The sequence below is a fragment of the Bubalus kerabau genome, chromosome 8, assembly GCF_029407905.1.
Source record: "Bubalus kerabau isolate K-KA32 ecotype Philippines breed swamp buffalo chromosome 8, PCC_UOA_SB_1v2, whole genome shotgun sequence".
In the NCBI taxonomy this organism is placed as follows: Eukaryota; Metazoa; Chordata; class Mammalia; order Artiodactyla; family Bovidae; genus Bubalus; species Bubalus kerabau.
In genome coordinates, this window is record NC_073631.1 from 20,512,371 (window position 1) to 20,536,710 (window position 24,340).

Consider the following 24,340-nt stretch of genomic DNA (forward strand, 5'->3'; position numbering starts at 1 on the left):
TATAGTTTACTGCTAGGGAGGAAGGGATCTTAGACCATATGCATGTACCACACAGACTTTTAATTCTTTCCTGGATGGTGAGTAGATAAATGTACAACTTGTATACTAGTTTATTGTTAAAAGCATTTTACGATACTTGCTATCTGAGGTGTGGCTTGATATTTAAACTACAACCTCCTCCATATCCAGAGGCAATTTTTTCATTAAGTATGAAGTTTCAGTTTCAGATCTTGTCACTCTTAAAAAACCACTGGACAATGAATATGTTCTATGGGTCTGGTACCTGGAATATGAGGGTGATAATAACTGAAGTTTGAAATATGTGAGACAAGAGATGTCTGAAAAAAGCTTATAATCATTCAATGTATAAACCTATGAATGCAGGCCTCAGTTATCATTAAAATCCATCAGAATTTCAGTGATCAACACTTTTTGATCAACCTAAGAAAAAAGACTAAATTTTTTTCCTTAAGCAAAATATTTTTTTTACTTTTTATCATAATTTTCTGATTTTTGTGACTTTGCTGATACTTGTCAGTATTTTTAAATGTAAATTGCTAAAAATTTCTTTTCATATTCTAATTAAATATTCAACTTTATGCCTAACTTTATATTCATAGTTTTTTTTTTTTTCCTGAAGGAAAAATCCTCAAATTGTTTAAACTTTAAGCTTCACAAAAGCTGGATCCATCTCTCTGTAATAAATGGATGCTGACAAAAATAGGCTCTTGAGAGATAAATGACAAGCTTACTAAAAATTGTTTTCATAGAGAATATATATATTAAGTACACACAATTACTACATACACATAGTAATGCATCCTCCCATTAGAGGCAATATAAATAAATATGTGTGTGTGTATATATATATGTGTGAATAAGTGTGATTTCTAATACACCAGATTATAAACCTTGTCCTACACTCTGTTCCATATGTAGCAGTGAACAGGTATGTTCATTTAATTGTTTTTGTTCACTGCTATGTCTCTACATTTTCCCTTATTCCTTATTTCTTACATGGAACCAAGTGATCTATGTTTGGTATAATACGAATTGCAAATGCCTTTCAGAGGAAAAGTCATTTTTATTTAGTAAATAGAAAGCAAGAATAATGAACAATACAAGAAAATTGTAAAATAATTAGGAAGTGGTTCAGAGGTGCTCATTTACAACTGAGGAAATTAAAAATGCAAATGCATTATTATCATAAAGGTAGTTAACAGACAAGTGAGTAAGAAGGCCTTCCTTCTAATTCATCATTGTTTAAAAGACACCTGTGAGTTCTAACTGGAAAAGACAAGACAGATAAATGCAGATGGTCACATTTTGCATTATATCTATCACATTTTTTTGTACTCTAATTAGAGGGGGAACTCATTCTCCACAGGAAGAAGATACTGCTTATTTGAATATTTGAATAAAAGCCAGTAGATACAGTATTCAAAAAACTGGCTGTGATTTTGTGTCTTTGTAATAGTAGTGATGCAATATTTATTTTCTTTGACCCAAGGAAACTGCTGGCAGTCTGCCCAAAGAGATCTATATTTGGACTGAGAAAATTAAATGAATTTGAATTTCCTCTTTGTTCCAAGGCTGAGTTTATTGCTACTGAGTTACAATGTGGTATCATAAGATATTAACCTACAAGCCAATTGTTTGCAGTATCAGATTGTTTGGTCTAAAATTAGATGCTTACTTTAAATAGATTTTGTGATATTTATTTTTAATTGTTTTCTTAAACACATGATTATTTCAATACAGCCATCCTAAGAGTAAATCTGGTTTAAACTTTATGTTCAGTAAATATACAATGTCATGTTTATAGTGACTGGAATCACAAGCATGCAGGAACATATACATAGTTTTTTTGTTTTTAAGTCTGAATATGCAAAGAGAAATATAAATATCATGTCGAATACAATAAGGAACATCCAAATGTAAAGAGGGGAAGAAAATACACATATTTATAAACAATAGAGAGAGATTTTAAAGTGCATATTCAGGCAGTTAGAGATGAATAAGGACAATTATACCTGTTTAACTACAATAACTCAGCCATTTAAAACATTTTCCCTTTTCTCTACTCCAATCTCATTTTAGAATCAAACAGAATGTGGTATAAATTATGCAATGATTTCATATAGTCTGATAAATATAATTGCACATATTGTTTTTCTCCTTGTTTCTTCACAGGGGCTGTTTATTTGATCTGCTCCATTTCTCTATTCAGGCCACAGGAAATGGAAATCTGATCAATTATGTTTAGTACATCAAGATTGTGCAGATTGTTTTGTACCTCAATGCCTAGTTCAATTCCTGGCACACTTAATAAATTGCTGTTCAATTGAATTTTAGTGTAATCTATATAACTGGCAGGCCTTTAAGATTCCTGTTTGGCTATTTGGAGTATTAGAATAAAGTAATAGACTGTGCACTCCCCTAAACTATTAATATATAGAGGAAGATATATTTATGACTAACTAATATGCTTTAATATCTTTCTTATTATAGACTCAACCATGGTATTATCAGTGTACCTCTTTGCCTAGAATTAATAGAACATTCATGATTAAGATGATTATTAGTAACAGAAAGCAATATGTGTTAATTAAATAAAAAATAATTGGACAGGATTATTAGCAACAAAAATTATTTATTTAGAAGATCTCTCCACAATTTGCTAACACAAGACAAATTGAGGACTACATTTCATTATTTCAATAAAGATATAAAATCCCCCAGTTTCTTGCTATCTGATAAAGTCTGTTCTAAGTCATACACAGCTAAACTTATCAAATGTAACCTATTTTTAAAAAACCAAGCCACTAGACCATTCAGGTATGACCTAAGTCAAATCCCTTAAGATTATACAGCAGAACTGAAAAATAGAGTCAAAGGATTAGATCTGATAGACAGAGTGCCTGAAGAACTATGGACAGAGTTTATTAAGATGGTACAGGAGGCAGTGATCAAGACCATCCCCAAGAAAAAGAAATGCAAAAGGCAAATGTTTGTCTGAGGAGTCCTTACAAATAGCTGAAAAAAGAAGAGAAGCTAAAGGCAAAGGAGAAAAGGAAAGATATACCATTTGAATGCAGAGATTTAAAGAATAGCAAGGAGAGATAAGAAAGCCTCCCTCAGTGATCAATACAAAGAAATAGAGGAAAACAAAAGAATGGGAAAAATTGAGATCTCTTCAAGAAAATTAGAGATACCAAGGGAACATTTCATGCAAAGATGGGCTCAATAAAGGACAGAAATGGTAGGGACCTAACAGAAACAGAAGATATTAAGAAGAGGTGGCAAGAATACACAGAAGAACTGTACAAAAAAGATCTTCATGACCCAGATAACCATGGTGGTGTGATCACTCACCTAGAGCCAGACATTCTGGAATGTGAAGTCAAGTGGGCCTTAGGAAGCATCACTAAGAACAAAGCTAGTGGAGGTGATGGAATTAAAGTTGAGCTATTTCAAATCCTTAGATGAAATGCTTAGATTGCAAATCCAAGATGATGCTGTGAAAGTGGTGCACTCAGTATGCCATCAAATTTGGAAAACTTAGCAGTGGCCACAGGACTGGAAAATGTCAGTTTTCATTGCAATCCCAAAGAAAGGCAATGCCAAAGAATGCTCAAGTGAAGTGAAAGTCACTTAGTCATGTCTGATTCTTTGCCACCCCATGGACTATACAGTCGATGGAATTCTTCAGGCCAGTATAATGGAGTCAGTAGCCTTTCCCTTCTGCAGGTGATCTTCCCTACCCAGGGATTGAACCGAGGTCTCCCACATTGCAGGCAGATTCTTTACCAGCTGAGCTATGAAGGAAGCCAAAGTGTTCAAACTACCGCACAGTTGCACTCATTTCACATGCTAAAAGAGTAATGCTCAAAATTCTCCAAGCCAGGCTTCAACAGTATGTGAACTGAGAACTTCTAGATGTTCAAGCTGGATTTAGAAATTTAGAGTAACCAGAGATCAAATTGCCAACATCCAGTGAAAAAGCAAGAGCATTCCAGAAAAACATCTACTTCTGCTTCATTGACTATTTTAAAGCCTTTGACTGTGTGGATCACAACAAACTGTGGGAAATTCTTCAAGAGATGGGAATACCAGACCACCTTATCTGCCTCCAGAGAAATCTGTATACAGGTCAAGAAGAAACAGAATGAGACATAGACCAACAGACTGGTTCCAAATCAGGAAAGGAGTACATCAAGGCTATATATTGTCACTCTGCTTATTTAACTTCTATGAAGAGTACATCATGCGAAATGCTGGGCTGGATGAAGCACAAGCTGGAATTAAGATTGCCAGGTGAAATATCAATAACCTCAGATATGCAGATGACACCACCCTTATGGCAGAAAGCAGAGAAGAACTAAAGAGCCTGTTGAGGATAGTGAAATAGGATAGTGAAAAAGTTGGCTTAAAACTCAACATTCAGAAAACTGAGATCATGGCATCCAGTCCCATCGCTTCAAGGCAAATAGATGGGGAAACAATGGCAACAGTGAGAGATTTTGGCCTCCAAAGTCACTGCAAATGGTGACTACAGGCATGAAATAGAAAGATGCTTGCTCCTTGGAAGAAAAGCTATGACCAACCTAGACGGCGTATTAAAAAGCAAAGACATTACTTTGCCAACAAAGTCCATCTAGTCAAAGCTAGTTTGTTTTTTTTTTTTTCAGTAGTCATGTATGGATGTGAGACTTGGACTATGAAGCTGAACACCAAAGAATTGATGCTTTTGAATTGTGGTGTTGGAGAAGACGCCTGAGACTCCCTTGGACTGCAAGGTGATCCAACCAGTCCATCCTAAAGAAAATCAGTCCTGAATATTCATTGGAAGGACTGATGTTGAAACTGAAACTCCAATACTTTGGCCACCTGAAGCCAAGAACTAACTCATTTGAAAAACACCCTGATGCTGGAAAAGATTGAAGGCAGGAGGAGAAGGGGACAAGAGAGGATAAGATGGTTGGATGGCATCACAGAGTTGATGGACATGAGTTTGAGTAAGCTCCAGGAGTTGGTGATGGACAGGAAAGCCTGGCATGCTGCTGTCCATGGGGTTGCAGAGAGTCAGACCTGACTGAGTGGCTGAACAAAGCTGAAATAAAATATCACTTTGTGCATAGCTCAGGAACTAAGTATAAAGTAGTTCCTTAGAAGACTAATTTAGTTATATGGGCTGGACTCCAAGATTCTCCTCAGATTATTCCAAAGGGCCCTTCAGTGATAACTGGTGCTTCTATTTTCCTTCCTATAATTCCAAGGTGTCTTATAATAACTATTTAGGGCAGTGAGGCCCATCTCTTAAAGCTTTCTCCAGCTTTCCCCAAGTACTTCCCTTGACTTTCCACTCTCCTCTCAGGGGTAGCCATCAGCCCTCCCATACAACAGATCACAACTGCCTTATTTTTCCACAGGGTTTACTTCACCTCTTTGAATTCCTTTGTGCCTGTGGAATTTCATCACTAAACTGAGGAGACAAAGAGAGAGAGAGTGCTTTGTAGCCAATACATTTCAAATTCCTTTCCAACATGTATCTTCTAGATCGTCCCTCATATTTCAGTTGCTTGTCTCATATAAGCACATTCTACTAAGTGTGCCTCCCTTATTAGCAACAAATGCTATACCTTAGCTGCTTTTCAGTGTTTATTGTCAGACATAATGTCCCAATACCCTCTTAAACTTCACAATTATTTTCCAGTTCTAAAATGCTTGGACAACTTGGGCCTTCTTGACATCATACAAAAGTAAGTAAGGCTTTACTTACTTAAAGCCTTCAATTTTCCTGTAGTCAGTGGAAAGTACAAGAATAATAAATCTCAAATGCCTGTTTTATCAAATTAATTCACTAATAATAATTTTAAGTGTACCTTACTGTCTGCCTGTTACAAAACCCATACCAAAGAATACAGAAGAATAAAATTCTGAAGTGAAAAAATAATTTTATTAAAATAAATTATACTCATTAATGACATAGCCATAAATGAAAAATGTATGTGATATGAAAAATTCTTAGAAAATACAATTTACAAAGTCAAGAAAAAATAGTTGAACCTGAAGAACCTTGTATATTTTAAATAAATAATTCAGTAGCTAAAAAAAAAAAAAATACAAGCACTCAAATCAACATGACTTTTTTCAATGATTTCTCAATTTGAGAAAACAAATAATCCCAATCTTATGTAAACAATTTCAGATAAGAGGGTAAAAAACGATCAGGCTCCTCATCTTTCATTGCCTTGATCCCAGACTCTGAAAAGAACAATATTAAAGGTTTATCCTCACTCAGAACATAAAGAACAACCTTCTTCCCTTCTTCAAGAAATGAGGCAAAATGACTTGCATAACAAAAACATAATGAATATGATGCATCATGACCTACCTACTGAACATAAACTCTATTTCTTATGTTTTATGACAATCACAAAATAAAGAACAAAAATCACATGAGCATCTTAATAGATGCAGAAAACATCCTTGATAATATGCAACAGGTGTTAAAGATTTAAACAAATGCAAACTCTTAGAAAAATAGTAAGAAAGATATTTGTTAATACCATATTAAAGGGGAAGCAGGACTACATAGCAAATATCATAATTAATGTGAAACACAGAAAACTTTTTCTTTGAGGGCAGAAATAAGCAAATAATGGTTGCTATCACCATTCCTATCTAGCATTAGTACTAAAAATAATTCTAGTCAGCATGTAAACCAACATAACCATGTGAAGAGAATAAGGAATAATAAAAATCTCATTATTCAAGGAGAGCATCATTTTGTATATATATATAAATTGAAAGAATTTACAAATGAATTAGTAAAATCTTTCTGTCAGATACTTAATTAATATTTTGCAGAACCAGTTGACATTTTGTTAGCTTATAATAAATAGAAAAAAAAACTTAAAAATACAAATGCTATTTATATTGGTATCAAATATATGTCTTAGTTGGACATATGGTATATGGTATATAGCCAAGGTGGCATTGCAGATGAGTGGGAAAAGATGGAATTCTCAATACATGTTACTGAAACAACTAGCCATCTATCTAATGATACAGTTTAAAATAATGTTTAAGAAGGAAGGGAAGGAGGAAGAAAGGAAGGAAAACAGCAAAGTGAAAGGGACGGAAAAGAAAAGAAAGAGAAAAAAAATAATCTTAATTCAATTGGTTCCAAATGTTACATAAAAAAAATTCAAAAAGCAGTATCAAGTGGATTAAATCTGAATTGTGAAAGGCAAATCATAAAGTTTTTTGTTATTCTCCCAGTTATTTTCTTCATACCTCAACATGTTGTATTTTTGCCAACTTCCAACTGCCAGTTGGAAAGACCTTTTTCACAATTGTGTAAGGGAGTCTTTCTTGCACTTGTTACCAGCTGAAAGTGCTTGAAAGTTGACAACCCCCAAAATTAGACTATACCCAAGGATTCTCAGGGGTTGGTACATAAATACTCAGGCTTTCTCTCTCCTTGGGTACAATAATTCAAGGGTGTGTATTTTGCACCATATCCTGTTAGGATTAAGCTACTGTTTCACCATGAAGCTGGCTTAATAACATGCACGTTATTGACAGCTTTCTCTTTCTGTCTCCTTTCTCTAGTTTCCTACTGACTTACCTTGTTTTGTTGTTTAGTCGCTAAGTCCTGTTTGACTCTTTTGTGACTCCATAGTCTGTAGCCCGTCAGGCTCCTCCGTCCTTGGGATTTCCCAGGCAAGAATACTGGAATGGGTTGCCATTTCCTTCTCCAGAGTATCTTCCCCATCCAGGGATCGAACCCCAGTCCCCTGTATTGCAGGCTAATTCTTTACTGCTGAGTCACCAGGGAAGCTCAGTGTACTCTGTACCTCCCAAATAAACTGCTTGTACTCAATTTCTCCCCATATGATCTCCTGGGGAAACCAGAATACCAGTGTCAGAAAAGTCCCTAAAAAGCAGATATCAGGATGAGATTCTGGAACTGGATAATTCCCCAGCAGGTGGCAACAAAGATCTGATTTCTTTAGATAAGTGACATGGTGGATTACTCCTTGAATGCAGTGGCATCATAAAGACTATGACTTTACCACATGTGGTAAATTGGAAAGACAAGTGGAGGGTACCAATTGCCTTATGCAGTCTCTCTAGACTTTGAGAGACATGATGGCAATGATAATTACAAGAACTATGAAGTTGCATAATAAAGTGCCCTCATTGTGTTCAGGAAAGAAAATGGCACACTTAAATCAGCTGACCACCAACTCAGAGCATGATGTGAAAATCAGTATTCCTCTGTAACAATGTATTCAGGGACTCTGTTCTTCTGCAGTTGGATGTAAGGAGCTAACTGTGAAAATAATTGAACTGGAGGCTTTTTTCACTGCTTCAGCAAGTTTTCTGTGGCAGATTCAGGGTCCTGACAAGGAGGTATATTGACACCTGGCTGTAGGACACCTGAGTGAATAGGATAAGAAATCTGGAGCATCCAGTGTTCCCTGGAGCCTTTGAATATTCCTATTTCGCTTTGTTATCTCCATGAAAGAAGCTAATAGCTTCCTTTGCTTAAAGAATCTTTCAGAGGTTATTTCATGTGAATTCCATTCAAAATAATACTTGAAAGTCTTTAGGATTTGTTTCCACTTTTTCCCTTTATTGACTTTTAAACTGATAAGATTTCAACCTGACCAAACCAGACAAGTATTATTTGTGTTTTATAAGGAAAAGAATTGATGTTCAGAAGAGCTGTTAGATCTGAAAAATTTCTATCAATACTTTAGTGAGTTTGCCTAGCAATAGATTTCGAGAGTGGTAGTTGGAAAGGAGGTGTTGCAAAATATAAGACTAGTAAAAGTTTAATGGTTTGAAAACATTCTCTGATTTCTTGTGGTTTAATACCCTTGTGAGGAAAACTGCAGTCATTCTTACCATGATTCTGTGATATCTCAATGAAGCTAGAAAATACAATGGCTCATAGCAAACGAGATGTTTTTGTTCTCAAGAAGACTCAGTGAGCTTAAAGATACAGGTGTACTAAAACAGACTTTTTTTTTTTTTTTTTTCACTTCTCTGGTGACTTAGTGGTAGAAATTCCACCTGCCAATGCAGGAGACATGGGTTTGGTCTCTGGGCCAGGGAGATGCCCTGGAGGAGAAAATGGCAGCTCACTGCAATATTCTTGCCTGGGAAATCCCAAGGACAGAGAAGCCTGGCAGGAGTCCATGGGGTTGCAAAAGAGTCAAACATGACTTAGCATCTAAACAAGAACAAAGTAGATTTTTAAATTAAGACCAGAGAATCTACTGACTGACCACATTCCCAAGACAATAGATCAGCATTATACATTAATAATCTTACCCCTGGATTAAGTTAATTTTCTTAGTCTCTCACATGATACAGTCACAGGGAGCTTGATTGGACATTCTCAAGAACATCAAATGGGGACTTTAAATTAAAATCATCATGTTACTTATACCCTGGTAAGAGGGAAGTCCACTTTTTCTGATTGTTCTAGTAAGATTTATGAGTGTCATATAGTGGAAAATAAGTCTGAAAAAAGAGTAGTGGCTTCCTATAATGGGGATAATTGAGATGTCCAGTGATCTAGGGTATTCCAGAACAAACCTCCAAGTAAAATAACAAGTTAATAGCACCTTGCATCTCCTACTATTAGTAAGGAGCGGTGGTGATCGTTTTGTTGCTAAGTTGTGTCTCACTCTTGCAATCCCATGGACTATAGCCCAGCAGGCTTCTCTGTCCATAAATTTCTCTAGGCAAGAATACTGGAGTGGGTTCCTATTTTCTTATCCAGGGTATCTTCTTGACCTGGGGACCGAACCCAGGTCTACTGTATTGCAGTTGGATTCTTTACCAATTGAGCCACCAGGGAAACCCACAAGTAAGGAGGGACAATGGGTCTCTTGGATTTTAGATAAAATATGTAACACATTTGGGGATATCATTTCAACTAAGTTTCCAATTTTGAGTGGGCCCCAAAGCAAAAGAGAGCTTTGTCTGAGGTTCAGGCTGTTGTGCAGTTGGCCGAATCCATTGAAACTGGCCGATCTCACTTGCTAAAGGTATTCACTGTTGATAAAAATAAAATGTAGAAACTCTGAAAAGCCATCCTACCAGAATCTTAGTGAATATCCTTGGAGTTCTGGAACATGACCATGTTATTAAAAAAAAAAAAAAAGAAGAAGAAGAAGAAGAAGAAGAAAACTTACTGGAGTATAGTTGCTTTATAATGTTGTATTAGTTTCTCCTGTACAGCAAGATGAATCGGCCATATGCACACATATATGCCCTAGCTTTGGATTACCTTCCCATTCAAATCACCACAATGCAGAGTTGAGTTCCCTGTGCTATACAGTATGTTCTCATTAGTTATCTATTTTGTACGTAGTATCAATAGTATATATGTGCCAGCCCAATCTCCTAATTATTCCTACACCTCACGCCCCCCTTGATATTCATATATTTGTTCTCTACATCTGTCTCTATTTCTGCTTTGAAAATAAGGCCATACCATCTTTTGAAGAAAATTATCCAGTGGGCATAAAGTGGGCATTCAGTTCTGTTCAGTTCATGAAGACCAAGTAAATACAATATCAGTTAAGTTCAGTTCAGTCGCTCAGTCATGTCCAACTCTTTGCAACCCCATGAATCACAGCACGCCAGGCTTCCCTGTCCATCACCAACTCCCAGAGTTCACTGAGACTCACGTCCATCGAGTCAGTGATGCCATCCAGCCATCTCATCCTATGTCATCCCCTTTTCCTCCTGCCCCCAATCCCTCCCAGCATCAGAGTCTTTTCCAATGAGTCAACTCTCTGCATGAGGTGGCCAAAGTACTGGAGTTTCAGCTTTTAGCATCATTCCTTCCAAATAAATCCCAGGGCTGATCTCCTTCAGAATGGTCTGATTGGATCACCTTGCAGTCCAAGGGACTCTCAAGAGTCTTCTCCAACACCACAGTTCAAAAGAATCAATTTTTCAGCACTCAGCCTTCTTCACAGTCCAACTCTCACATCCATACATGACCACTGGAAAAACCATAGCCTTGACTAGATGAACCTTTGTTGGCAAAGTAATGTCTGCTTTTGAATATGCTATCTAGGTTGGTCATAACTTTCCTTCCAAGGAGCAAGTGTCTTTTAATTTCATGGCTGCAATCACCATCTGCAATGATTTTGGAGCCCCCAAAAATAAAGTCTGACACTGTTTGCCCATCTATTTCCCATGAAGTGATGGGACCAGATGCCATGATCTTTGTTTTCTGAATGTTGAGTTTTAAGCCAACTTTTTCACTCTCCACTTTCACTTTCATCAAGAGGCCTTTTAGTTCCTCTTCACTTTCTGCCATAAGGGTGGTGCCATCTGCATATCTGAGGTTATTGATATTTCTCCTGGCAACCTTGATTCCAGCTTGTGCTTCTTTCAGCCCAGCGTTTCTCATGATGTACTCTGCATATAAGTTAAATAAGCAGGGTGACAATAGACGGCCTTGACGTATTCCTTTTCCTATTTGGAACCAGTTGTTCCATGTCCAGTTCTAACTGTTGCTTCCTTACTTGCATATAGGTTTCTCAAGAGGCAGGTCAGGTGGTCTGGTATTCCCATCTCTTTCAGAATTTTCCACAGTTTATTGTGATTGACACAGTCAAAGGCTTTGGCATAGTCAATAAAGCAGAAATAGATGCTTTTCTGGAACTCTCTTGCTTTTTCCATGATCCAGTGGATGTTGGCAATCTGATCTCTGGTTCCTCTGCCTTTTCTAAAGCCAGCTTGGACATCTGGAAGTTCACAGTTCACGTATTGCTGAGGCCTGTCTTGGAGAATTTTGAGCATTACTTTACAAGCGTGTGAGATGAGTGCAATTGTGCTGTACTTTCAGCATTCTTTGGCATTGCCTTTCTTTGAGATTGGAATGAAAACTGACCTTTTCCAGTCCTGTGGCCACTGCTGAGTTTTCATATTTGCTGGCATATTGAGTGCAGCACTTTCACAGTATCATCTTTCAGGATTTGAAATAGCTCAACTGGAATTCCATCACCTCTACTAGCTTTGTTCATAGTGATGCTTTCTAAGGCCCACTTGACTTCACATTCTAGGATGTTTGGCTCTAAGTGAGTGATTATACCATCATGATTATCTTGGTCGTGAAGGTCTTTTTTGTACAGTTCTTCTGTGTATTCTTGCCATCTCCTCTTAATATCTTCTGCTTCTGTTAGATCCATAGAATTTCTGTCCTGTATTGAGCCCATCTTTGCATGAAATATTTCCTCGGTATCTCTAATTTTCTTGAAGAGATCTCTAGTCTTTCCCATTCTGTTGTTTTCCTCTATTTCTTTGCATTGAATGCTGAGGAACACTTTCTTATCTCTTCTTTCTATTCTTTGGAACTCTGCATTCAGATGCTTATATCTTTCCTTTACTCCTTTGCTTTTTGCCGCTCTTCCTTTCACAGCTATTTGTAAGGCCTCCCAAGACAGCCATTTTGCTTTTTTGCATTTCTTTTCCATGGGGATGATCTTGATCACTGTCTCCTGTAAAATGTCATGAACGTCCGTCCATAGTTCATCAGGCACTCTATCTATCAGATCTAGTCCCTTAAATCTATTTCTCACTTCCACTGTTTAATCATAAGGGATTTGATTTAGGTCATACCTGAATGGTCTAGTGGTTTTCCCTACTTTCTTCAATTTAAGTCTGAGTTTGTCAATAAGGAGTTCATGATCTAAGCCACAGTCAGCTCCCAGTCTTATTTTTGCTGACTGTATAGAGCTTCTCCATCTTTGGCTGCAAAAAATATAATCAATCTGATTCCGGTGTTGACCATCTGATAATGTCCATGTGTAGAGTCTTCTCTTGTGTTGTTGGAAGAGGGTGTTTGCTATGACCAGTGCATTCTCTTGGCAAAACTCTATTAGCCTTTGTCCTGCTTCATTCTGTATTCCAAGGCCAAATTTGGCTGTTACTCCAGGTGTTTCTTGACTTCCTACTTTTGCATTCCAGTACCCTATAATGAAAAGGGTAACCTTTTGGGGTGTTACTTCTAAAAGGTCTTGTACATCTTCATAGAACCGTTCAACTTGAGCTTCTTCAGCATTACTAGTTGGGGTATAGACTTGGATTAGTGTAATATTGAATGCTTTGCCTTGGAAACGAACAGAGATCATTTGTCGTTTTTGAGGTTGCATCCAAGTACTGCATTTCGGACTCTTTTGTTGACCATGATGGCTACTCCATTTTTTCTAAGGTATTCCTGCCCACAGTAGTAGATATAATGGTTAAATTCACCCATTCCAGTCCATTTTAGTTCGCTGATATCTAGAATGCTGACGTTCACTCTTGCCATTGCCTGTTTGACCACTTCCAATTTGCCTTGATTCATGGACTTACCATTCCAGGTTCCTATGCAATATTGCTCTTTACAGCATCAGATCTTGCTTCTATCACCAGTCACATCCTCAACTGGGTATTGTTTTTGCTTTGGCTCCATCCCTTCATTCTTTCTGGAGTTATTTCTCCACTGATCTCCAGTAGCATATCGGGCACCTACTGACCTGGGGAGTTCCTCTTTCAGTATCCTATCATTTTGCCTTTTCATACTGTTCATGGGGTTCTCAAGGCAAGAATACTGAAGTGGTTTGCCATTGCCTTCTCCAGTGGACCACATTCTGTCACACCTCTCCACCATGCCCGCCTGTCTTGGGTGGCCCCACATGGCATGGCTTAGTTTCATTGAGTTGGACAAGGCTGTGGTCCTTGTGATTAGATTGACTGGTTTTCTGTGATTATGGTTTCAGTGTGTCTGCCCTCTGATGCCCTCTTGCAACACCTACCGTCTTACTTGGGTTTCTCTTATCTTGGACGTGGGGTATCTCTTCAAGGCTGCTCCAGCAAAGCACAGCCTCTGCTTCATACCTCGCACGAGGGGTATCTCCTCACAGCCGCCTCTCCTGACTTTGAACATGGAGTAGCTCCTCTTGACCCTCCTGCGCCTGCACAGCCACCGCTCCTTTGATGTGGGGTTGCTCCTCTCAGCCACCGCCCCTGACCTCGGGGGTGGGGTAGCTCCTCCCAGCTGCTGCCCCTGACCTCCCACGTGGGGTAGCTCCTCTTGGCCGCTCCTGCACCATTGCAGCCTGTCACTCTCGGCCACCACCCCTGACCTCAGATGTGGGGTAACTCCTCTCAGCCATGCTTCTGTGAGGTCCATCGCAGCTGGCTCTCTACATACAATACAATATTTAGTAATTTTGAGACTGGATGTGCTCATCAAATAGCTGATTATCATCAGACCAACTGAGTCATAAGATCAGCTGAAAGCAGAAATCCAGTGCGTATTGGAATGGCAACTTTGAATTTGAGTCTGAGCAGTCCAGGAATTGCAATTGTTTCACAAACACATGGCCCAAATCCCCATGTTACTTGCCTCTAATGCACTGTCACCCTTCATTGAGAATCTCCATAGCTAGCTGGTGAAAAAGGAATCATACTTGGCCTGGTTCTTGGATGGATAGTTTCATGTGTTTGTGTGATGCAAAAATAGACTGTAGATGTCTCTCTCCACTCAGGGTGACAATGAAAGAGTGGTGAGGGAAAATCCTTTCTGTGCAAAACTTCAAGCACTACATCTGGTAGTTGATTTCAGTTGATGGGAGAAATGGCCTGAGATGAGATCATGTGTGCGTGTGTGCTAAGTTGCTTCAGTCCTGTCTGGCTCTGTGGCCTATGGACTGTAGCCTGCCAGTTTCCCCTGTCCATGGGATTCTCCAGGCCAAGAGTGTTTGCCATGCCCTCCTGGCAGAGATGAGGATATACATTGATTTGGGGGGCTGCATGTAAATGGACCTATGGGAGTGAAAAAAGAAGTGAGAATCTTTTCCACCAGAGATTATCACTACATATGATTTTTACATTTGGTTGGTTTCCCATCCATTTGTTGGGAGTTAATCTCCGCCCTTGGATGGATTGTGTATGGGGGCGCAGAGGTAGAGGTTATGTGTGGGTCCTATGGCCCAAACCTAAGTCTGATCCAGTCATTCCACTGATATACCTATAGTGAAGAAAAACATTTAGATCTCAATATTACACCATTTTTGATGAAACAATCTACTGGAGAAGAGCACAGTAGTGATGTAGGATCATTTTCATATTGAGAGAATGGGCATTCTGTTTGTTACTGGGATATATATATATACATACATACATATATATATACACACATACATACATACATACATACATACATATATATAAACTGGGATTTACTTATATATGTAAATATAAATATATATATATATACATATATATATATATAAGCTAGCTATATATATATATACATATATATAGCTTAGGTATATAGCTTAGGTATATAGCTCACCTTAAAACAGAATATTCTATACATTTTAGCTCTCTTTTTTAAAACAAATTAACAGAGTTACTTTTAAGTCATTGCTGAAAACATTTTCCTTCCAACTACACTAAATTTTAATAATAATAAATAGGACACTCTTTCTGGTATGATAAGTGAAACAGAAAATGCATACATGTTTCTGTAGCCCCAATGAAAGCATGAGGCAAACACATAAACAGATTAAATTGTCCTGGTTTTATTACAGATCTTGTATAAGAAGACCACCTGAAGGGATAATGTTGCTCTAGTAAAACAAAACAAAAGAAAAAATAGATGTAAGCCCCAGGTATCTAGAAGCTGTGGTGAAGTCACAAATAAATTAAGGAGATGCATTGCCTGCTTCAAGTAAAGTGTAGTCCAATGATTTGCCTAGTATAGCTGACACTTGGAACAGATCATATTTTAAAATCCCAATCTCCATAAGAAAAAAAATTATTTTCAATAAAAATCACAAAATTATACAAATTATATAATGTTCAGAAAAGAAATATAGCCAGAGGAAATTTATCTTTTGTTGAATTGTGTGTGTATTCATGTCTATAAAAATATTAAAACATAATAATATATACAGTAAATATTACATGAAGGAAAGGGAAAATGTAATGACAGTACATTTTAATAACTGTTTAGATCAATACATTTAATTACATCAATGTATTTTTAAAATATTGACTTAGTCATAATAATAAATATAAGCATGGTAGTTTTTTATCTTTAACTTCTGTGAATGTGTCAATGATTTCAAGAAAATGTATCTTCCTATGTTAAATAGAATATATATATCCAGGTCTGTCAATTTACCTTCACTCATACTTAATTTAAGGGCTTCCCTGGTGGCTTAGGAGAAGGCAATGGCACCCCACTCCAGTACTCTTGCCTGGAAAATCCTATGGATGGAGGAGCCTGGTAGGCTGCGGTCCATGGGGTTGCTAAGAGTCAGACACAACTGAGTGATTTCACTTTGACTTTTCACTTTCATGCATTGGAGAAGGAAATGGCAACCCATTCCAGTGTTCTTGCCTGGAGAATCCCAGGGACAGGGAAGCCTGGTGGGCTGCCATCTACAGGGTCACATAGAGTCGGACACGACTGAAGCGACTAGCAGCAGCAGCAGCAGCAGCAGCAGCAGCAGCTGGTGGCTTAGATGATAAAGAGTTTGCCTGCGATGTGGGAGACCTGGGTTTGATCCTAGGTTAGGAAGATCCCCTGGAGGAAGAAATGGCAACCCATTCAAGTGTTCTTGCCTGAAGAATTCCATGGACAGAGGAGCCTGGTGGGCTAGAGTCCATGGGGTCACAAAAGAAGCAGACACAACTAAGTGACTAACATGTACTTAATTTAAGACCCCTCTTATTAATCTTATTCTCAAATGGTTTGTCTTTCACATGAGGAAATGATATGCCAATAGTTAGGAAAAGTCTAAAAAAATAATAATGAGCTTGACAGATCCTAAATTTCAGAGTTAGCAAGAACATCACACACACACACACACACACACACACACACACACACAAAAGCAGCAACTGCAATAATGTTCCAATCTAACAGCTTTCAAATGTCTCTGCAGACAAAAGGTTGATAAAAATAAAAATTCCAAGTCGGCACATAGAATGCCAAAATTATAAAAGCTCATGTTTGCAATCACTGCACTATGGTTTTAATTTTGAATGTACTGTCAAAATGTAGTACCACAGGAGTTGAAGACAAAAACTTGTATCCAAAGAGAACTAGAATAATTTCTAAATTTTATAAACTTTTTCTCCATGCATGGTGCTGGGCCTGTGTATTAGGGATGACTGTATAAATGGGAGTACTCCAAATGAAACTTCCATGTTAAGTATACTTTCAGTAACAATTTTCTGTTTATTAAACAAAATTAACAAAAATATGCTAATCTGAGGATTTCCTACCTATTATCACAATTTAGCAATAATGGTAGCAACTGTTTGGAACTCAGATGGAGAAAAAAAGAAATACTCTACCAAACACATTGTTTAGAATGGCTGATGAGGAGGATGATAATGAAAAGTAGATTGTCTTTCATTTCAGTTCAGTAGCTCAGTCTTGTCCAACTCTTTGCGACCCCATGAATCGCAGCACGCCAGGCCTCCCTGTCCATCACCAACTCCCGGAGTTTACCCAAACTCCTGTCCATTGAATTGGTGATGCCATCCAGCCATCTCATCCTCTGTCATCCCCTTCTCCTCCTGCCCCCAATCCCTCCCAGCATCAGGGTCTTTTCCAATGAGTCAACTCCTCACATGAGGTGGCCAAAGTATTGGAGTTTCAGCTTCAGAATCAGTCCTTCCAATGAATACCAAGGACTGATCTCCTTTAGGATGGACTGGTTGGATCTCCTTGCAGTCCAAGGGACTCCCAAGAGTCTTCTCCAACACCACAGTTCAAAAGCATCAATTCTTCGGCACTCAGCTTTCTTCACAGTCCAACTCTCGTATCCGTACATGACCACTGGAAAAACCATAGCCTTGACTAGATGGACTTTTGTTGGCAAAGTAATGTCTCTGCTTTTCAATATGCTATCTAGGTTGGTCATAACTTTCCTTCCAAGGAGTAAGCACGTTTAATTTCATGGCTGTAATCACCATCTGCAGTAATTCTGGAGCCCAAAAAAGGAAAGTCTGACACTGTTTCCCCTGTTTCCTCATCGATTTCCCATGAAGTGATGGGACTGGATGCCATGATCTTCATTTTCTGAATATTGAGCTTTAAGCCAACTTTTTCACTCTCCTCTTTCACTTTCATCAAGAGGCTTTTTAGTTCCTCTTCATTTTCTGCCATAAGGGTGGTGTCATCTGCATATCTGAGGTTATTGATGTTTCTCCCGGCAATCTTGATTCCAGCTTGTGCTTCTTCCAGCCCAGCATTTCTCATGATGTACTCTGCATATAAGTTAAATAAGCAGGGTGAAAATATACAGCCTTGACATACTTCTTTTCCTATTTGGAACCAGTCTGTTGTTCCATGTCCAGTTCTAACTGTTGCTTCCTGACCTGCCTATAGGTTTCTCAAGAGGCAGGTCAGGTGGTCTGGTATTCCCACATCTTACAGTCTGGTATTCCCACATCTTTCAGAATTTTCCACAGTTTATTGTGATCCACAGAGGCAAAGGCTTTGGCATAGTCAATCTTGTCTTTAGTTGGCTTTAATATCACCTGACTTCCTGTATAGGGGGTCATGTGTCACTTGACTGTTTCTATATATCATTCACTCTTAGTATAAGCTGTTATTGTGGTACAATGGGGGATGGGGAGGGAATGGTGAATCTCCAAGAGTTCCTTTGAAGCATTCAATTAAAGAATTCATCTTTTTAAAATACCGGTCAAATCTAAGGATGAAGCTGCCAACTCTGGACAAGAATGTGTGTGTGTTCAGTTGCTCAGTTGTGTCCAACTCTTTATGAACAGTCTAGCCCGCCAGACTCCTCTGTCCATGGGATTTCCCAAGCAAGGATACCCGAGCAGGTTGCCATTTTCTTCTCCAGGGGATTTTCCTGACCAAGGGATTGAACCCACGTCTCTTAAGTCTCCTGTATTGACAGGTGGTCTCTTTACCACTGCACAAAATGGGAAGCCCATGGACAAGAATAGTTAAATAGAAACATTCTTGCCTCTTTCTCCTCTGCCACCTTCAATCCTGTATATACAGCTTAATGGATGGCAGAGAAGAAAGTATAAGTAAAAGTGCAAAGTGGATAACTAGAAGGCAAGATGTTAAACCCTTCTCCACAGCAGAAGGCTAGCCTGAAGCAGAGCACACCATGGGGTGAGTGGGGAGTGATGTGCGGGGGCGGCTGGATAAGGAAGTACTACAGGTTAAATTGTGTCACCCCATATTAATATTGTGACATCTTACCAAGCAGGGTTTTCTTTTTTAATTAATTAATTAATTTTAATTGGAGGCTAATTAATTTACAATATTGTAGTGGTTTTGGCCATACATTGACATGAATCAGCCATGGGTGTACATGTGTCCCCCATCCTTGACCCCCCCTCCCACCTCCCTCCCCACCCTATCCCTCAGAGTCATCCCAGTGCACTGGTCCTGAGGGCCCTGTCTCATGCATCGAACGTGGACTGGCGATCTATTTCACACATGGTAATATACATGTTTCAATGCTGTTCTCTCAAATCATCCCATCCTCGCCTTCTCCCACAGAGTCCAAAAGTCTGTTCTTTATCTCTGTTTCTCTTTTGCTGTCTCACATATAGGGTCATCATTACCATCTTTCTAAATTCCATATGTATGTATTAATATACAGTATTGGTGTTTTTCTTTCTGACTTACTTCACTCAGCAGTTTTTTAAACTTTGATTTAAAAAAAAAAAAGTTCACAGCCTTTGACCTAGTGATTATTCTCTAAGACATGTATCCTATAGAGACAGCAAAAACTAAAGATACTGATATTCTGTACTAGTAAAAGCTTAAATCCTTAAGGGCAACAATATACAAACTAGTAAATATGACATGTCATTAGGATAATGTATTTTTCATCCATTAAAATATTTATAAATTTACCAGTGTTCACAAATCAATCACTAGCTAGAGGTGGGAGATAGGTGGGGAGGTGGGGTTATATGTGATTAGTAATTTATATATATATTTTTTTCCCTTACTTTTTAAGTCAAATCATAATTTCAATAACTCAAAGATTTTGTAAAAAGAAAAACAACTAAGCAAGCTTTGAGAGGTTAAAATTATGTGACAGTTAAAGAGGGGTAAAATGGGGCAAGAAAGAGAACATTTATTCAGTTAGAATAAAGCCTTTTATTGAATGCTTTATTTTTAAATTTTCATATTTATTTTAATATTTTCAAAGCCTTTTATTTGAACTAGATTCTCTCAGATACTTAAAAATTATTTTGGCAATTTAGACTCACTTAAGGGAGTCTTGTTGTGGTGAAAGAGATTGCATAGCTCAATGAAGCTATGAGACATCCCACATAGGGCTGCCCAAGATGGATGGGTTATAGTGAAGAATTATGGCAAAACATGGTCCACTGGAGGAGGAAATGGAAAACCACTCCAGTATTCTTGCTGCAAGAACCCCATGAACAGTCTGAAAAGGCAAAAAGATATGACATGGAAGATGAAACATCAAAGTCAGAAGGCATCCAATATGCTACTGGGGAAGAGTAAAGGGCAATACTAATAGCTCCAGAAAGAATGAAGCAGCTGGGCCAAAGCAGAAATGACATGTAGCTGTGATGGGTCTGGTGCTGTAAAGAACAATATTATGTAGGAACCTGGAATGTTAGATCCATGAATCAAGGTAAATTGGGCATGGTCAAGCAGGAGATGGCAAGAGTGAACATGGAAGTTTAGGAATCGGTGAACTAAATGGATGAGAACAGGGAAATTTAATTCAGGTGACCTTTACATCTACTACTGTGGGCAAGAATCCCTAAGAAGAAATGGAATAGCCCTCAGAGTCAACGAAAGAGCCTGAAATACAATAATTGCATACAAACTCAAAAATGACAGAATGATCTCAGTCCACTTCCAAGGCAAACCATTCAACATTGTATTAATCCAAGTCTATTACTCAACTATTGACACTGAGAAGCTGAAGTTGACTGGTTCAATGAATACCTAAACACCTTCTAGAATTAAAACCAAAAAAGATATCCTTTTCATTATAGGGGATTGGAATGCAAAAGTAGGTAGTCAAGAGATACCCAGAGTAACAGGAAAGTTTGCCTTTGGAGTACAAAATGAAGTAGTTCAAAGACTAACAGAGTTTTCTCAAGACCACAAGCAGTCATAGCAAATGCCTTTTCCCAATAACCCAAGAGATGATCTACACTTGGACATCATCATATGGTCAATACTGAAATCAGATTGATTACATTCTTTGCAGCTGAACATGGAGAAATTCTATAGAATCAGCAGAAATAAGACATGGAGTTGACTATGGCTCAGATCATGAGCTCCTTATTGCAAAATTTAGTTTCAATTGAAGAAAGTAGGTAAAACCACTGGGCCATTTAGATATGACCTAAATCAAATCCTTTATGAGTACACAGTGGAGGTGATGAATAAATTCAAGGGATTGCTCTGGTAGACAGAGTACTTGAAGTTCTTAACATTGTATGGAAGATGGAGCATTATATGGAAAAAAGAACAGGATATGGAAGATGGAAGTTCAGAACATTGTACAGGAGGCAACGACCAAAACCATCCCAAAGAAGAACAAATGAAAGAAAGTAAAGTGTCTGAGGAACTCTTAAAATAGCTGGGAAAAAAGAGAAGCAAAAGTGAAAGGAAAAGATACACCCAATTGAATGCAGAATTCCAGAGCACAGTAAGGAGAGACAAGAAGACCTTCTCAAATGAATAATGCCAAGAAATAGAATGGGAAATACTGGAGATCTGTTTAAGAAAATTAGAGTTACCAAGGGAACATTTCACTCAAGGATGGGCACAATAAGGACAGAAACAATATGGACCTAACAGAAACAGAAGAGATTAAGAGGAGCAGCAAAAATACTCAGAAGAATTAAACAAAAAAGGCCATAATGACTCTGATAACCATGATGGTATAATCACTCACCTAGAACCAGACATCCTGGAGTATGAAGTCAAGTGGACCTTAGGAAGCATTACTATGAACAAACCTAGTGGCAGTGATGGAATTCCAGCCAAGCTATTTCAAGTCCTAAAAGATGATTCTGTAAAAGCGCTGCACTCAATACCTCAACAAATTTGTAAAACTCAGCAATGGCCATGGGACTATAAAACAGTTTTCATTCTAATTCTAAAGAAGGGAAATGGCAAAGAATGTTCAAACTACAGCACAATTGTTCTCATTTCACATACTAGCAAGATTATACTGAAAATCCTTCAAGCTAGTCTTCATCAATATGTGAATTTAGAATTTCCAGATGTATAATCAGGGATTAGAAAATGCAGAGAAACCAGAGATCAAATTACCAACATTCTCTGGACCATAGAGAAATCAAGAGAATTCCAGGAAAAAAAAATCTACTTCTGCTTAACTGAATGTGCTAAATCCTTTGACTGCATGGATCACAAAAAATTGTGGAAAATTCTTAGAGAGATGTAAATACCAGACCACCCTACCTGTCTCCTGAGAACCCTGTATGTGCTCAAGAAGCAACCATTAGAACTGGACATGGAACAACGTACTGGTGTAAAATTGGGAAAGTAGTACCTCAAGGCTGTATACTGTCTCCTACTTATTTAACTTTTATGCAGAGTATATCATATGAAATGCTGGACTGGATGAATCATAAGCTGCAATTAAGATTGCCAGAAGAAATATCAAAACCTCAGATATACAGATGATACCACTTTAACGGCAGAAAATGAGGAGGAACTAGAGAGCCTCTTGAAGAGAGTGAAAAAGCTGGCTGGAAACTCAACATTCAAAAAACTAAGATCATAGCATCTGGTACCATCACTTCATGGAAAATAGAAGGGGAAAAAATGGAAACCATCCCAAATTTTATTTTCTTGGGCTCTGAGATCACTGAAGACAGTGACTGCAGCCATGAAATTAAAAAAACATTTGCTTCTTGAAAGAAAAACTATGACAAACATAGACAGTGTATTAAAAAGCAGAGATATCACTTTACCAACAAAGGTCCAAATAGTCAAATTTTGGTTTTCCAGTAGTCATGTATGGATGTGAGAGTTATACCATAAAGAAGGCTGAGCCCTAAAGAATTGATGCTTTCTAAATGTGGTGCTGGAGAAGAGTCTTGAGAGTCTCTTGGAATGCAAGGAGATCAAACCAGTAAATCCTAAAGGAAATCAACACTGACTATCCATTGGAAAAATTGATGCTGAAGCTGAAACTCCAATACTTTGGCCACCTGCTACAAAGAGCCAACTCATTGGAAAAGACCCTGATGGTGCAGAAGATTGAAGACAAAAAGAGAAGGGGGCAGCAAAGTGTTTGATAATTATATAGCATCCCTGACTTGAGCATGGATTTGAGCAAACTCCTGGACATAGTGAAGGACAGAGGAGACTGGCATGCTGTTATCTATGGAGTCTCAAAGACTCAAGCACAACTTAGTAACTGAACAGCAAATATAGAATGGTTTCTGAACTTTGACTTACTTAAAAACTATTTTATCAATTTTCAATTAATATGTGGGAATTGGATTGTAAAGTTAATAGGAAGGTCAAAAAAGAAGCAGCATCCTTTTTTACATAAATAGTTTAATTTTAATGAATAAAAGCCAGGCTAATGAAAGATGGTTGGTTTGCTTCCCAGATCTTGATTTTTTAAAGCCTCCTGCTTAACCCTCAGTCCAGAGACAGAAATAAAAATCAAGTTATGCACCTGTTCTCTCATTGTGCTTCTCTTCTTCTTCCTCCTCAGAAAGAGACCGTACTAGCTTAAAAGAATCATGCAATTTATACAGACTGGAAATAGGTTATGCATAGAAACACACAACTCAGCTATTGAAATTTTGCTGGCACGCCATAATAGGAGTGCCTTCAGATCCCCATATTTGTATTTATTTAACCACTTTTTATTGAGTCATTCAATAATGTTCGACTCTTTGGCACTCCATGGACTGCAGCATTCTGTGATGGAATTTCCCAGGCAAGAATACTGGAGCAGGGTGCCATTTTCTTCTCCAGGGGATCTTCCTGACACAGGGTTTGAATCCACATCTCCTGTAAGTCTCATGCATTGCAGGTGGATTCTTTATGTTGAGACACCAGGGATCCCATTTAGCCAGTACTTTAATTCAAAATATCAACCAAAGTTACCTGCTACACCCCGTTTCTTTCTGAGACTGTATGTGTGCTTTGAGATTGCTGTCATGTATCAGTTTTAAAATTTGAATCAAAGTTCACATTATTTGCTTAGTACAGCATGGTATGCTATGGGCAGGGTTATAAAATGGAGTCTGCATAGCACAG